General features: G+C 37.0%; 1 protein-coding gene across 12 annotated transcripts in view; it reads right to left on the bottom strand.

The window, feature by feature from the left end:
• The window catches only part of Lmntd1 (lamin tail domain containing 1), a 395,781-nt gene that overhangs the window by 212,919 nt on the left and 166,272 nt on the right, over positions 1-16,590 (bottom strand). For 7 of the 12 annotated variants that reach the window (XM_078015053.1, XM_078015055.1, XM_078015052.1 and 4 more), the window contains one exon: positions 8,789-8,868. The exons of 4 other annotated variants lie outside the window; for them this stretch is intronic. The gene's annotated coding sequence lies outside the window, so the exon portion shown is untranslated. Of the gene's footprint in view, positions 1-8,788; positions 8,869-10,366; positions 10,457-16,590 lie in introns of all 12 variants that reach the window. One more of the 12 variants, XM_078015050.1, reaches the window with a different exon arrangement.

The following is a 16,590-nucleotide window of genomic DNA, read 5'->3' as shown; positions in this document are numbered from 1 at the left end:
TCTGAAATGGTTAAATTATGATTTCCCTTTAGTTTATATTGTGAAAATAAGTGGGCAATATCAGCCTAATGAGCTGATATTGCCCACAATCAACGTTGATTGCCTATGAAACCAAATGCCACAATTCTTTTCTACTTCCCCAACTGAGGACCAACAATGTAATTACAAGGGAAATCAATAAAACCAAAGTGCTTTCACAGCTCAAGTTATATGTTGATTTACAGAAAAATCACAACAATTATGGATCATTTATCTTTGATTTTTAAATTTAGAAATAATGATCAGCCGTAGTAGATACAACAAACATTTCTTCCTCAAGCACAGTGAAAAGTCTAGAGCTGTGAAAACCCTCTGATAGTAGAAAACTCACTCTCGTAGAGCCTTTCTAACTAATCGGCATTCCCAATTTTCTCCTTTCCTCACTGTCAGCTGATCCCTTACCATTTTATATTTGAATTGTTACCACATCAACCTTTCCCTTTCCAAGCTATTGCTACTAAACTTTTCTTCCAAAAAACAATGTAAAGATGTGCCCTTGTATTTTGCCACCTAGAAATCAAACTTATGACAATGAAAGGATCTATGACAAACTTCATTTGGTCATAAATCCTTTCATTCAAAAAATATTTGTTTATACATTTTATGGTTTAAATGTGAAGTTTCCCCCTAAAGTTCACATGTGAGACAACAACGTAAGAAGGTTCAGAGGAGAAATGATTGGCTTGTTAAGAGTCTTAACCCAATTGGTGAACTCATCCTGATAGGGATTCACTGAGTGGTAATTGGAGTTGTAGGGTGTGGCTGGAGGAGGTGGGAACTTGGGCACAGCTTTGGGTAATATATTTGTGTCTAGTGAGTGGAGTCTGTGTCTGCTTCCTGATGATGTGAGCTGCTTCCCTCTGCCACACTCCCCTGCCATGATGTTTAGCCTCTCCTTGAGCTGTGAGGAATGGAGCCAAGCTTCTCTGGACTAAGACCTCTGAAAAAAATGACTGTAAACTTTTAAACTTTTCCTCCTCTACAGTTATGCTGGTTGGGTCCTTTAGTCACAGCAGCCAGAAGGCTGACTAAAACAATTCCTATCTAGAAAAACCTCCAGAAAGAGTCTGAGGATAACAATATTTTACCATCTCTAATCTAACCTCATGAATAAAATATTTAAGCTCCTAGTATAAAATTTACATGAAGTTTATAAAATAGCCCTTCCTGCACATGTCTAATTATAGACTACATGTCTATCTGATGGAAAAGTTGTGAGATAAATGATTTGAATGTCTTGGTAGTGTGAAGATTCAGTGAGCCCATTAAGAGAATCATTCTCTTCCCTGTGTTTACAAGAAGTGACTCATGCCTACATTACATTTAGAGCAGACTGGAAACTCCTAGTAGAAATGAAGAACCTTCTTTGTGTTAACCATTTCACAATATCCAATAAAATCACACAGATACAACAATGATAATCATCTGATTATTCATTAAGAAATAAACTTTTAAAAAGATACGGATGACAGCTGACTTCTGTTGGGCACTTTCAATGTACCAAGCACTGTCTATGCAATTTTATTTTCACATTTACTTTTAATGATGCCCCTAGGGTTCTTATCCCCTATTACAGATAGGGATCTAAGGATCAAATAAGGCAATTTGCCCAAGGCCACATGAACTCAGCTTTGTCTGTGCCCTTAATCACCATGCTTTCCCAAAAGAACATGCCCTTGGCAGGAAAAGGGAAGAGTGTTATCTATCACAAGAGCAGACTGGTCATCAACAAGAGCCATTTTTCAATTGGCACATCAACTACTGACCACAGAAAGTCCCTCAGTAAATCAGACATCCACTTGCATCATTCTCTTGATCACATTACCATGGTAATGCATTTTTTTTTCCTTTTAATTCTGTCATCATTTCAGGAAGAAGTCATATTCTGTAAAGAAAACCATTGTTGAAAAAACGTACTGAACTAGGTGTTCTCAGTTAGAATTCTGCTGTTATAAGGACTAGAGATGTCAGCCAAAATTCTGAGGCTGAAATTCAGAGACTCAGATTATGGATTGGCCAGAGGGACCAAGTTTACATTCAGACAGCAAATATTTAAAAGGCTAACTATGGACAATAAGTTCCAGGGATGTAGAGAGAAGAGGCATTACCTTGCCTACAATCATATCATTTTAATCCTATTAATTGTGTTTCTAACAAAATGCTCTGGACACTCCAAAAAGGAAGGGAAATGCTGTTTGAGTGGGTGTCCTTCAACTTCATCACCCTGCTTAGCACCTTTCTTCATAATACTATGCCCTCAGCTCTGGCCTATCTAGGAAGAAAGAATTAAAGACTGGTTTCTTCCTGAAATTAGTGGTTGGGGATCACAGCAGCTGAGGCCTTGTGTCCCAGGAGCAAAGACAGGGAGACAAAGCCTGAGCTGTTTCACCAAATCACAAAATCAGAGTTAAGTCATTTTCCTGATTAATGGAATCATTTCCTGCTTCTGTCAAAGGCAGGCATGTGGAAGCGGACTTAAATGGCAAGACGAAGGATTAGGTGCCCAGGTTAAAAGAAATCCTGATACTGGTAACTAGTAGAAATAGTCACCATTTGCTGAACAATTGCAGCTGGCCAGCCATTATGTTAGGCAACTTACAAGAATTGTTTTAATCCTTGCCAGAGCCTGCATGAGCAAGTAGTTCCCCTTTTTCAGATGAGAGCATTGAAACTTTAAACACTGAGGAACTTGTTCAAGCCCAAGCAAATTATCTGTGGCTTTGCCAGACTTGCCACCCAAATCGGTCCAGAACTCATCTTCTTTTCATCATAGAACATTTTTTTAAGCTACAGACTTTGAAACACCAGTTTTATGGAATACTTAGAGATACCACATTTGGAATAAATGTGTTTGTGAAATGGTCAAAAAATACTTCAAGCAAATTTCTTTAATATCAACTGTCAAAATGCACTGGTAATATGCATGACAAATCCCCAATGGAGGATTCTGGGGTTTAATCTCTAGCATTTTCCAAACCTGTTTTGTCATGGCCCTCTTTTAATTCTGCTATAACTAGAATCTTCAAGAACTTATTTTGCATGGGACAGAATTCAGGAAAATTAGTGCTATCCTAATCTGTCTGGGAGTCTCCTTTAGAAAAGATGTTTTAAAAAGTAAGAGAGTTAATATAAGAATCACAGAAACAGGACAACACAAATCTTCAGGGGCTACTTGATTTTCCACATTCCAACATTTGGCAACATATTCTGGTTTGTCTGAGTGAATACCTGAGGGATGACCCATTCAACTCCCACATAATTCCTAAACATCAGGAATTTCTCCACTTTCTAATTTATCTCCTATCCTCCCCAAATTAATCTCTGAAGTCAACTCACCAAAGAACAGTGGAACAAATTTGTGTTGGTCAGCTTTTCACTGCTGTGACCAAAACACATAACAAGAACAATGTAGAGAGAAAAGACTTATTTTGGGCTCATGATTTTTTAAGTTTCAGTCCATGATGACTGAATCGCTCTATTTTTTTTTGGGGGGGGGGTTACTGGGGATTGAACTCAGGGGTACTTGACCACTGAATCACATTATCAGCCCTATTTTGTATTTTATTTAGAAACAAGGTCTCACTGAGTTGCTTACCACCTCACTTCTGCTGAGACTGGCTTTGTACTTGTGATCCTCCTGCCTCAGCCTCCCAAGCCAGTGGGATTACAGGCATATGCCACTGTACCCAGACTGGCTCTCTTTTAATAAAACATTTCCCTGCAAATGTGCCCTAATACAAACAGTAAATATTTCTTATATCAAAGAAGGCTTAGACATAAGGTAATTGAGGAAGGAGACATAACATGTGTAAACAAAAGAGACATAACATGGAAAGAGCTAATAGTTTCTGAATGTCTAAATTCTGTAAGTCTCTAAATATAATCCTATATTTGCTAATCCGTAGGTCCCAGAGGTCAGGAACTATCATATTTATTTCTCTAATCCCCACAGTTACCCACTCACTTCACTTTTTCTGAGATCCACTAAGTGTAGAGCTCAGAAAAAGTGAAGTAAATAGGAGGACTGGATTACATTGTTTGGTTCAGAAGAAAAAAGATTTTAAAATTGTATAAAACATACTCTTATCAATTTCAAATAAGATTTCTTCTTGGATAAAATCCAGGAATATGGTATGCAATACTGTATATAATCCTGCATGATTATTGATGCCTTGGAAATTTTATACTCCATTTAGGGTTTTTAAGTAGGTAGAAAGACTGACTTTGTGCCTTAAAAACAGAACCTGCCTTCAAATATCTCCTAACTATGTTCTCCTTCTTGCAACTAAACAGATACTTAGACATTCTCTTCCACTCATAATTTTTAGCAATAAGCAGAGAAAGAAAACAACACATTTGCACACACACAGAGTATTTCCAAGTATTTATGTGGAGACCTGAGAAGCATTTTCAATTAACATCAAGCAGTATATTTTACTTAGATCCTCATGATATTTCAAGTGCAACCTGGGACCAGGGGATTTTATGCTGACAAGCACCTTGATGCCCTCTCCTTCCTCATTAACAGGAACCCTGAAGGTCGTAGTAACAATTCAGGAAAGGAAGCAAGTCTCCCAGTTCCTGGCTCAATATCCCAAGCTATCCCTTTTCACCTTGTTGACCTGGGGAGATCTCCTAGTGGATCAAAGAATCACCTTCACTATAAATGGTTTCTTTGGTTTATTTTTTTGTTTTTCCCCAAAACACATTGTTTCACACAATCCTTTCCTGAGGCTTTAGCCTGGAAGACTTTCCTCCCCAGCAAACAGGGATCTTATTTGTGTTACTAACCAAGGGAGATTACATGATGAGCTTTGAAAGGAAGATTTGCCTGATGGGCACATGTAGGTAATGAATAAAGTAGTAACTTCAGCAGTGAATTCATCCTTTAAGAATGTCCCTTGAAGATCACCAGGCATTTCTTCTATTAGAGAACAAACATTTCCAGAGTTAGCTAAATCACTTATAAGACACACCCTTTAATATTTATGCATGATGAAATTTCTCAAACAGGCAATGCCACAGAGTTAGCCCAAATATATATACAGAGAGAAAGTCAATTTTACATATATATTTTAAATACAGAGCCATGAATTTCAGGGAGAAGAAAAAAACAAAACTCTTGGTCCAGGACCCAGATTCCTGCTGTAACTATATCCTTAATAACAGTTCACTGGGCAACAAATTTAATAGCACAGTAATGTACAGAGAATAAGTGAGTGCATAATGAGTACACTGGTTTTAATATACCATGCTTATTTTGTTTTATTTATATATTTATTTGTATGAGTTATTTTTTTTGCCACATAATGTGTGGCAATACTTTGTTGGAATCACCTTTGCTAGAATAAAGGTAGCCTGGAAATAATCTAAATAATAGTCACTCCTTAATGAAAACAATTTTTGTTTCTTGAATTTTATTTCCTGACATGAAAGATGTCTTTTCAGGGAAACTTTCTAGTTCTTTAGGCTTAAAGGAATCAAAAGATGGAGGGAAAAGAGAAGTGCATGCTAGAAGTACCCATGTCACACTGGGCCTGCATTTATATCCTGGAACCCCTTTCCAGATGGAAAAGGAGGGTGAAACTGGCTAGAGGAGTAGGACAGGTCTGCTCTGTGTCCGGTCACATAATGTCAGCCAGCTGGGGCAGAACTCAGGGGCTGAGCAGCTTATCAGCCATGAAGCTCTTGGGAAAGCTCACCACTGAAGAATGGGCCCCCAGGGAGCAGAACACTATCCACTCTGCCATCTGACTTCTGCTTCCTATTAGGACTCCTTTAGCAGGAGAAATGATTTCCTAGTGGTGCAGCATGTCCAAATTTATTGCTTTATTTACTGGCTATTGAATTAAATGGGAAAATCCACCATAAGAATTCCTTAGCAACACTGAAAGGATCTGTCTTATCAGATTCTATTCAAATTAGCACTCCTTCTATCCAGAATTTGTTAATAGTTACTTTATAATTCCAAGATTTGGTCTCAGCAGTTTTTTTGCATGAAGCACCTGTTTTGGTCAAGTTCAAAAAGCTTATATATTCACTAAAAATGATGCATTTGGGGGTGTACATTTCTAATAATTCTGACGTTTTTACTTGCATTGTCAACATACTCACATTTAAGCAGTTGTGAAATAAACACATGCATTTTAAGTTCACAGATGCACAGATATCACTTTGAAAAAAAATTCTTCAACAGATCTGTATTCTTTAGTATAGAAGCAGAGGAGTTCCTTTTTAATAATACAGTATGCATAAGCTTATTCTCTATGTCATTTTAAAGAATAATGTTTATTTTGATGACTATCCATGGTTATGATTGATTTCTGGTTATTCTCCATATAATATCACCTTGGTTTAAAAATCTAGCTCTAAACATTAATCAGATATTTTAGTTGTGTATTAGATTATGTGCATTGAGATGGATTTCTTAATAGGCATTTAATTCCTAGAAACATCAGTGTTTATATTATAGTCTTATTATTATTATTATAAATACATTTAGTTTGACTTTTTCTCTTCAATTTGCCATTCGTGTTGTCTGCACATTTTAACTAATTTTGAGATATTGGGGTCAGTTTTGTATTGTATAGGATAGGGCCCCTGAGGGGTCACCATGACACAAAGTTAACAGATTCTGATTTGCAGCTGGACAGGCTTGGTGGAGAGATAAATAGGAGTCATCTCTTCCTCTTGTCCCCCGACGTGCATCAGCACCCTGTGAGGCTCCTTGACCAGATGCCAAGAGCCCACCATATCAGTGCCAGTATGTACACAGTCTTTGGCAACATCTCAGATGAAAAGCTGCAAAGCGCCGAGCAGAGTGGCTTTGAAGTCAGACAGACTTGTTTTAAATCCTGCTCTGACACTTAATCTGCGCAATAACCTTGGGCGGGTTATTTTACAGCTCTCTGACTTCCTGAGATAAAATTAATCATATAGAGTTACAGCAGGCTTTAATATGGTTGGCTGTTCAAAGTAATAGTTACAGGTGTAGCTTCCCAAGTTCCAGTCCTGCTCTGCCATGCTCTACCTCCTTGACCTTAGGCAAGTCAAAATAAATCACTCCAAATCTTGGTTTCTTCATTTGCAACACAAGGATAATAATTATAACCTCTTATAGGGTTTTGGAAGGATTAGATTTTAAAAGTAAATGAAAACCATGTTTCACAATGCTTGGCACATAGTAAGCACTCAATATTAGTCATTTATCTTTTATGAAATTCATCTTAAGTTCCTAGCACTTGTAAGTTTTCAACACCCTGGAGCCCTCTGTCTCTCTCATGGCCCTTTGGGGTCTCTGTTCTCTGTTCTAACCAACACTGGGAGAATGAGAAGGACTGCAGAGCTAGGAAACAGAGTTTATATTCGTAAAATGTCCTGGAAAATACACTTCATTGTTCAACTTATAGGTCTTGTTTTTTTTTAAGCCTTTAAAATTATCTCTATAATTAAAATATCTAATCCTTAAATTGTGTATTCTGGGGGTTGGGGGGCGGGGGAGCAGACTTCCGTTCCTTTCTCTACCTAAATATCTGTGTTTATTTTTGACTGGAGCAGTTGTAGCTGATGTAAACACTCAGCAATCAGGGCACTTTGAAAATGTTTTCTATTTTCATTAAATAGTGTTTATCCTAAAGAGAAATGCTTTATGCCTTCAGCATTACTTTTAGAATGTTACATATTTATGACATAATAATGTGCTACTTTGGGAATTTTTTTTTATATTTAAGTTTCTAAAAAATGACATTTACATAATTTTTCCTCAAGCATTTATGTAATTCTCTGAAGTACTCTTTTTACTTTACACATACATATTCCTTTCATCTTCTAATATAGATTTGTTTATCTCCTCTTTCAATCAGAATATTTTAGATGAATATTGAAATAATTATTGACTTTTAAAAAAATCATGTAATCAACAGCTGGGTATGGCTGTAAATGATATACATATTTCATCAGTTTTAATACTCAATCTTTATAGGAAACTTTATATAGCTGTATTTTAAAATTACTTTTGATGCACAGTTTATAAATAAAGGTGGCTTAACTCTTTAGAGAGTTAAGCCACCTTTATTTATAAAGAAAGTTTATAGTGGATTTCTGACCTTTTGAAATGTGGAGGACATTTCTATATCTATTTATTACTGGTACATAATTTATGTGTATTTGTGCATGTGTATGCATATACAACAATATATATTATATGCAAATATATAGCATTATATATTAAATTAACAGCCGGACAGTCTGTTAATATATTCAAGGTATCATCTTCCCCTAATCCATCTACCAATCATCATCTTTTTCCAAACTCTCCCTTCTTCTACGACCACTATTGATCAGGAATATGGCACCATTCATGCCCATTCAACTAATTATGATAGCAGACGTAAAAATTCTGTTTCTGTGCTCTGCATTCCTTCTCATAGTCTCTCCATCCTCCCTAGATCCCGTCTTTATCCCAGCACACACACAAGCTCCACTTCCTCAGTCCACATTGTTATAATTTGGATCTTAATTGTCCTCCTAAGGCCCATGTGCTAACAGCTTAGTTACCAGCCTGCAGGGCTACTGGGAGGGGGGGGTGAAACTTTTTGGAGGTGGGCTCTAGAACAAGGAAGGAAGGAAGGAAGAAAGGAAGGTGTTTTAGTCAACTTTCTTTTCTTTTTTTTTTTTTTCTTTTGCTACTGTGACTAAAGGATCTAACCAGAACAATTTTAAAGGCAGAAAAGTTTATGTGAAGGCTCACCGTTTCAGAGGTCTCAATCCACAGACAGCAGGCTCCATTCCTCCTGGCTCGAAGTGAAGCAGAACATCATGGCAGAAGAGCTTGGCAGAGGGAAGTGGCTCACATTACAATCAGGAGCAGAGAGAGACTCCACTGGCCAAATACACATAAATACCCCCAAAGCCATGACCCAATTCCCACCTCCTCCAGCCAAACCGGGGATTAATCCACTGATTGGTTAAGACTCTCACAACACAATCATTTCTCCTCTGAACCTTCTTGCATTGTCTCACACGTGAGCTCTTGGGGGACACCTCACATCCAAACCATAACAGAAGGTCACTGGGGATGTGCCCTTGAAGGAAATGCTGGAATCCAAGCCCTTTCTACTCTTTCTAGCTCTCTTTTTTTCTGGCTGCCATGAAGTGAGAAGCTTTACCCAATCTACCATGTGCTCCCCACCATGATGTTCTGCCTTGTCACTGGCCCAAAAGCAGTGGGACAACTGACCAAGGACTGAAACGTCCAAAATTGTGAGCTAAAATAAATCACTCTCCTTATTAGCTGATTATTTTAAGTATTTTATCCATAGCAAAGGAAAGTTGAATAACACACATGGTTATACTGAGGTTTGTCCTGACCATATTTTAAAATATGTTATTTTCTATTTTTTTTGCATATAGGTAAACTATACATATATGAGATAAAATTAGTTTACATATAACTATATCTTTATGCATGTCCATATAAAACAATAAAATTATTTAACATATGACTGTACACAATCTTGTTTTCTTCTCTTTGGTCAAAGATGGTGTCCCTTCCAGATCTTCATGTGGAACTAGAGAAAGCTAATAGTTTTTTTTTTTCCAGTGGCCCCACAGCCTGAGATCAAAGTATTGTTGTTCACAGGCATATCTTTTTTGTGTATAATATTTTTCCAGAATGTAATTTGGAGCAGGTAATAGGGTAGAGATAAGGGAATGGCACATATTCTCTTGGATATGTCTTTATGTATGAAGCTGTAACCTTCACAAATGTTAGAACTGGATGTTTTCCACCACACTTAGATCTTATTTAAAGGAGTATGGGTTAATAAACAGGGTGCAAGAAAGTTGGTCTATTTTAAACAAAAAAGCAGAGACCATTTTATTTCTAGTTACTGGATCAGTACCTGGATCAATATAAAAAATATAGATTGAATGAACAAAAAGAATAGAATCCAAATCTTGATTCAGGAAAAATGAAAAGATAAGTGAAGAGGCAGATATTTCTCTTCATTTTCAGGTATATGTTGATATATATTTCTGAAGACAGAGAAGAGAATCTGGTAACCTAGAATTCGACAATCATGAACAAAGGTACTTGACAAGTTTTCCACTAGGGAATCAGAGTCACAGTCTGATTACAGAAGTTCAGGAGAGGCCATTGACTTTAATCATATACTGTTCCTTCAGCAATACATTTATGAACCCATGAAGACCTTGTGGCCTCATCCACCTATGTAGAAAGCTCCAGGCTTAACAGGAAATGTTTGAAAATAGGCCTCTTAATGAGAGACTGGTATGATCAATAGTCTACTGATCACAGCAAGTTTACCTTGTAGTAAGGATTGCTTAGGGTAAGTGACAAACTGACGTCCAGTAAAAACGTCTTCCATGTGTAATCACCACTGGGTGCTACTGTCACCTGTAATGAAAGTGTCATCCAGCAGTCTAATAGTCTTTTTGGAAGTGAGTGACCACTTAGGCCTGCAGAAACAAAGAGGGCTTAGGATACAACTGACCAGGCTCTTCTTTAGAAAACAGAAATCCAGCTGCCCTTCCTGATCTCCCCTGACTCAGCATTTGCTGAGGCTGAAGCATTTGTATCCATTCCGTGCAGTCTGATTCTTTCTAACTTGGTAATAAAAATATGGCAAGATGGGCTCTACACCATGTTTCATGCATTTTAATGTCCTAATATTTGTTAACTTGGAATGAAATATAAAATATATCCAGCTTTTGCACCCCAGCAAGCTGAATGCCTTGGCCATCTGTTCATTTCTAGTTTGTATACATCTCAGTCATTTCACTTCTGTTTTTAATTGTAACTACCACTTTCATGCTGATGGCACAAATCCTGAGACCCTTTTAAATGCTGCTTTCAGTCCTCCTTCTGACCCTTGGCTCACTTAAAACCATGGCTTAATCTTGATTGCTTTTAAATTTATGTTTAAACTTGAGGGGTGGATCCAAATAACTGTTTTCTTGGATGATACAATTCCATTTTCCTAATCTTATTTCTCGTTTCATTTTTCACGTTGGCTAACCAAGTCTCTGGTCAGGTCCCCAGAATTATATAATTTTTCTCCTATGTCTTACTCCCTCCATTCCATCACAACTGAAGCTTTCAATCACATTATCTTATTGCACAGTATAATTTTGCCTTCACATTGCCACCTACTCTGTTTAATTAAATAATTTGTTGATACACTCAGATTTCTGTTTACTCTAGCACAGGAGTTCTAGCCAAGATAATTACATCCTGGGCTTCAGGACCTGCCTATGGTAAAATGTTGATGAAGGGGAAATTTGTCTTTGCTCTATCTCTCGTAGGATTTATCAATTCAGGTTTCTCTCCTCTCTCTTCCCTTTCTTCCCTCCCTCTTTCTTCCTGATACGTGAAGTGACCATCCATTTTGACTCATCCCATCCATTTCTGACTTTATTTTTCCCATTAATCATAAGTCGATTGTTTTTTTTGTAGTCTAAGAAAACAGAGATCAGAAAAATCCCCAATCCTACAATTCTCACTAAAATAATAAATAAATAAATAAATAAATAAATAAATAAATAAATAAATAAATAAATAGTTCACCAGCACTTTAGTTGAACTCTGATGAAAAAAAAAGCACTTATTAAATGCTAACTGTCCTTAAGGCTTCACAGCAGATGCTAGGTATGAGGAGAAATAAGATACCAGTACTGACAATCTTGTTTTATGGATGATAAAACCAAGGTACAGAAAGATACAATTCCTTGTTCCAAGTCAGGCAGACAGTTGTGTTAAAGATCTAACTTGAATTCACTGAGTTTGACTCAGGAGTAGAGCTGTCCAAAAGAACTCTCTGTGACCATCAAATGTTCCAGCAATGTTGCCCATCACACTAGCCAGTAGCCATACATGGATGTTAATATTTGAACTGTGGCTATTTGCAGCTGAGGAACTAAAATTTTAACTTTAATGAATTTTAACTATTTTGATCCCATAGCTCCTGACCTACAGGTCTTCACTGGCCACTAGATGCTTCTTTCTCTTTGAGGTAGAACAATAACAATGTGGAAAAGAAGGACCAGTCTAAACAAGGATATCTGTTGTGACTTTCAATCAGAGATGTTGATGGTTGCATAGGCTGCCCCCATGCAGTAGAAAAAGGTAGAGAGGGAGGGAAGAGTAATAGGAGAAGGAAGGAATTAAAGAATGAAATTGACCAATATATATATATTTCATATACATATTTCATATATACATATATGAATATACCACAGTGAATTTTGACTTTATGTATATCTATAAAGTACCAAATTTAAAAAAAATACATCAACAAATAAATAGAAGAAAGACCAGTAGAGTAGAAGAAAGGAGGGAGAGAGGAGGAAAGGGAAAAAAGAAGTACTAGGGACTGAAATGGAGGAATTATATTCTCTATGTGCATGATTATGTAAAAATGAACCCCACTATTATGTATAAGTATAATAAACTAATAAAAACATTTTCTTAAAAAAGAAAACACTTAATCCTTGAACTAATTAAAGTTCTCAAGGTGGAATAATTAGTTTGGGCTTGAAATTTAAAGGTGTCACCTCCTACCAGTGGCCTCTCATCATGGCATTTCTATCCACCAACAGAAGGTCCAAGTTAACTTCAGTGTCCTTCTGACACTCTTAAGAAAAGGATAGTAAAACCGTACAATTACATGTTACAAGTGGAACTTAAAAACTGTGTTTTATTTAAGTGCTGTTAATAACAGACAATCAGAGACAAATCCAAAATATAAGAGATGAGGGAAGAGGCTCCAGATGTGTGATAATAATTTCAGTAAAAATCATATTATTACTAACAAGTAACTTTAGTACCCATTTTACTGTGTTATCATTTTGTCCTTTCAACCCTGTAAAGTGGGGATTATTTATTTCATTTTGCAGATAGTAACAAAAGCATGGGTGGTTACGAAGCTTGTCCAAGGTCAAGGGTCCTATAACTGGCACAACTGGAGCTCTACCTCATCAGTCTGGATCCAAAGTCTAGGCTTCTTCTTTCGTTTAAATCATCTTTCTGCTAAAGCTGCCTCAACAAAGCATCTGATTTCTGGGTGTCCAATTCCAGCCTCTAATCTTAGCTTTCATATCTGTCATCTGGGTAAGTTACTAAACTTAGTAGAAGACACTGAGATCACCTTGGAAGCACTCCATAAATGCTGGATTCTCTTTATAGCTCATCTTCCTCAATTCTACCAGATCAATCTCTGTAATAGGGTTTCATCCATGTCACTCAAAAATCCAAAAGAGTGCTGCTATGATCAGTCACTAATTCCCCAATCGGTCACAGAAGGAATCTAACTCCAGCAACTAGTAGCGGTCTATTTAGTAATGTATGTCAAAGTAAAATCTCCAATGCAGGTGGAAATGCTAATTATCCTTATTCAACCATCTCACATCGTATACATGAATTATCATACCGTACCTCATAAATATGTACAAATATTATGTCAATTTAAAAAATGCCGTTGCTGCCCGACTGATTTCCTCACCACCCACAGGCATAGGCAGCCTCTTCATTTGTGCTCTTCTTCAGTCTAGAGTTCTCTCTTTCCCTTCACCTATCCAAAGTGCATGTAACCAACAATGTCTAGGTCAAATGGATTCCTTCCCAAAGCCTTCCTGACTGCCATACCATTTCCATCACTAGTGAGGGGCCCTGCCACACATTTTGATACTTAATCATGTCATGCTTTTTTTTTTATCAGGTTCTTCCTTGCACATATTTCTGGCTCTCTATTAGATCACAATACATGCAAGAGATGGAATACACACTTATTACTTTCAAAGCTACAAAATATTTGGAATTCAATTGTTAATTACATAGTAATACAAAGCACATAAACAAGGACAAGGAGCATTAGACCTTCTGAAGCCTCTAATTCACTTATTTCCCATTCAACAATAATCTCTCCAGGGCAGAGTCCTTCTTTATTTATTTTTATACTTTCCTAACAGGGTCTCCTGTAGCATTTTCAAATAGCAAATGCTCAGTAAGCATCTATTAGGTAATGTTTATAGCAAATTGAGCATAGGCACTGGATGAAATTCTGTGCATGTATCATTTCATTCAATCCTCCAAGGCAGGATATTGCTAGATATCCCCTAGAGAACTGGACTGAGGCTCTTATTTCCCTGGATCCCAACAGAGTTGTTGGCTGTGATACTTTTCAGGAATTGCTCTCAGCTGTCACTCAAGGTCATGCTTCCTCCCTGATGGACCCCTACAAAGATCCAGCCCACTTATTTCAAGATGGTCAACTCTGAAGGATCATTCTTATCTCTCAGGCTTCATGTGGGATCAGCTGAGGCCTTTGGGAGCAGGCATTGTAGTTCAGCTCCTCTCTCTGCCCTGTCTTCCTTCCTTTACTCTCCCACAGACATGGATATAAGGTACCCACAATAACCCCCAGTCCATGCAAATCCCCATCTCGGAGTCTAATTCCCAGGGAAACTGACCTAAGACAGTAGGCATTACTAGTGTCATTATTCCTGGTATAGATGAGGAAAGAAAGATTTAGAGAAGTCATTTGATCAAATTAAATAAATAGTGCAAGATGGATGTAAGTCAGAGTGGATGACCCATTTCTGTGCTCCTACTTACCATGATGGCTGTCGCTCTGCTTCCTAAAGAGCAAATGCATGTACATAAATCAACTCGTCACAGAACATCAAGGCCTTTGCCTATTTCCATGACAGGGAAAGTTAGCCAAATCTGTAGTATTTGCTCAGGAGAACACGACACTATTAGAAAGCCTGGGTCAATGCTCCCTCTGGATCCTCTACCACCTTTTGTACCCTCCTTTGTGATCACTATGATCTCACACAGGCCTTACCTTGGAATTACCTTTAAAAATATAAGATTATTAAACTACAGAAAAGAATAGGGTGCAAATATTTAAAGGAAAAATACCACTCGCTATATTGAGGATGGTGATGAGCCATTTTCTGTTTAACCTGACTAAACAGTGGACGTGATTATAAATGTATTCATGCACTGTCTAGAGTAAACACAGGATGCAACTTCCTGATGATGAAGATTGTGAGTAACTTTTAAGCACAGTTGTTATTATGGAATCTGTTCTTTTGAAAGAAAATAATAGTAATCACAGAAGCCAACAAAATATTTGGGAACAACAAAATATCAAGAATGTACACTTAAGTTCCAGAAATCCTGTTCTAGAAGCTCCTTAAGCTCCCTTAAAGGTGTAGAACAATTGTGTCTGGAGGACTTGAGAAAGTGTCTAGGTTGACATCATGGGTAGTTTCAGAAGGTAAGGAATGCATATGCAACCTTTAGATAGCCCTGCCTTCATGAACAGGCTCTGTGATTTATTAAAAAGCATCAAGTGGCACCATAGACCTCTCTTTTCTTTCCTTATTTATATAGTTAGTTCATTTTTCCAGCACTGGGGATGAAACTCAAAGCCATAGGAATGATGATGGGCCAATACTCTTCCATTAAGGTATGTACCCAGTCCCAATGTCTTTATTTTAAAATTTGTTCTGAGGCTGGAGTTATGGTTCAGTGGCAGAGCACTTGCCTAGCATATGTGACGCATTGGGTTTGATTCTCAGCACCCCATATAAATAAGTAAAAATAAATAAATAAAGGCCTGTTGACAACTAAAAAAATTTTTTTTAAAAATCTGTCCTGAGACTCTCTATTAGTGTTTATGGGCAGAAGGGACATCTATGTCTTATAAATTCAGTAACAGAAGAATAAAAGAACATAACATTGAAAAATATGAATTTATAAAAGTAAATTTTGTAAGCCAACTATTTTTCGGAGTTTATGTGTATGTGTGTGTGTGTGTGTGTGTGTGTGTGTGTGTGTGTATGAGACAGAGACTGACTATTTTTTTAAACTATTTTTTTCAAGCCTAATATTTTCATTTCAGATACATTCTACCACAATTCTATAGCAATTTGAACAAAATACAAATAGCTGACATGAAAGATGGTGAAAGCCTTCTTGGTTAAGTATCTTCTAAGAGGAAAGACTTACGGGATTCTGAAGTCTGGATAGAACAATGCTTGTACTCTGATATTTGTGCCCATTTTGAGTTTATATAAACTTACTATCATGTCTTATTTTATCTTCTAAACAATTTCTCAACATCAAGATAACGTTTAAAAAATATTTCAGCTCACAAATTCATCAGTATTTGTTATTTCCAACTTGTCACACTCAGCATCATAATATAAGGCAAGAAAAACCTTCACTGTAGCTGTAGATATAAACCCCAGGGAAGCCATTTAACCTCTTTTGATCTCTGTTCAGAGCTACAAAATAAGATGAGATCATGATTCTCAAATGCTTACAGGGCAAGCAAATAACATAAATGGTCTTGAAGCTGAGATGATTCATTTGCATATTAACCCAAAAGGCACATTCTTCATTTCCACAAAGAAACATGTTCTCTATGTTTTTTTTTTAAGCACAAAGTCCTCTCAGATTATCTTTTATATTTGAATATGTAACAAAGTCAAACATATTGTTCTTACTTCCTAATTTGGCTA

The sequence above is a fragment of the Ictidomys tridecemlineatus genome, chromosome 6 (assembly GCF_052094955.1).
Source record: "Ictidomys tridecemlineatus isolate mIctTri1 chromosome 6, mIctTri1.hap1, whole genome shotgun sequence".
Lineage (NCBI taxonomy): Eukaryota > Metazoa > Chordata > Mammalia > Rodentia > Sciuridae > Ictidomys > Ictidomys tridecemlineatus.
Note: the sequence above shows the minus strand (reverse complement) of the source record. Positions and strands in the feature narration are given on the sequence as shown.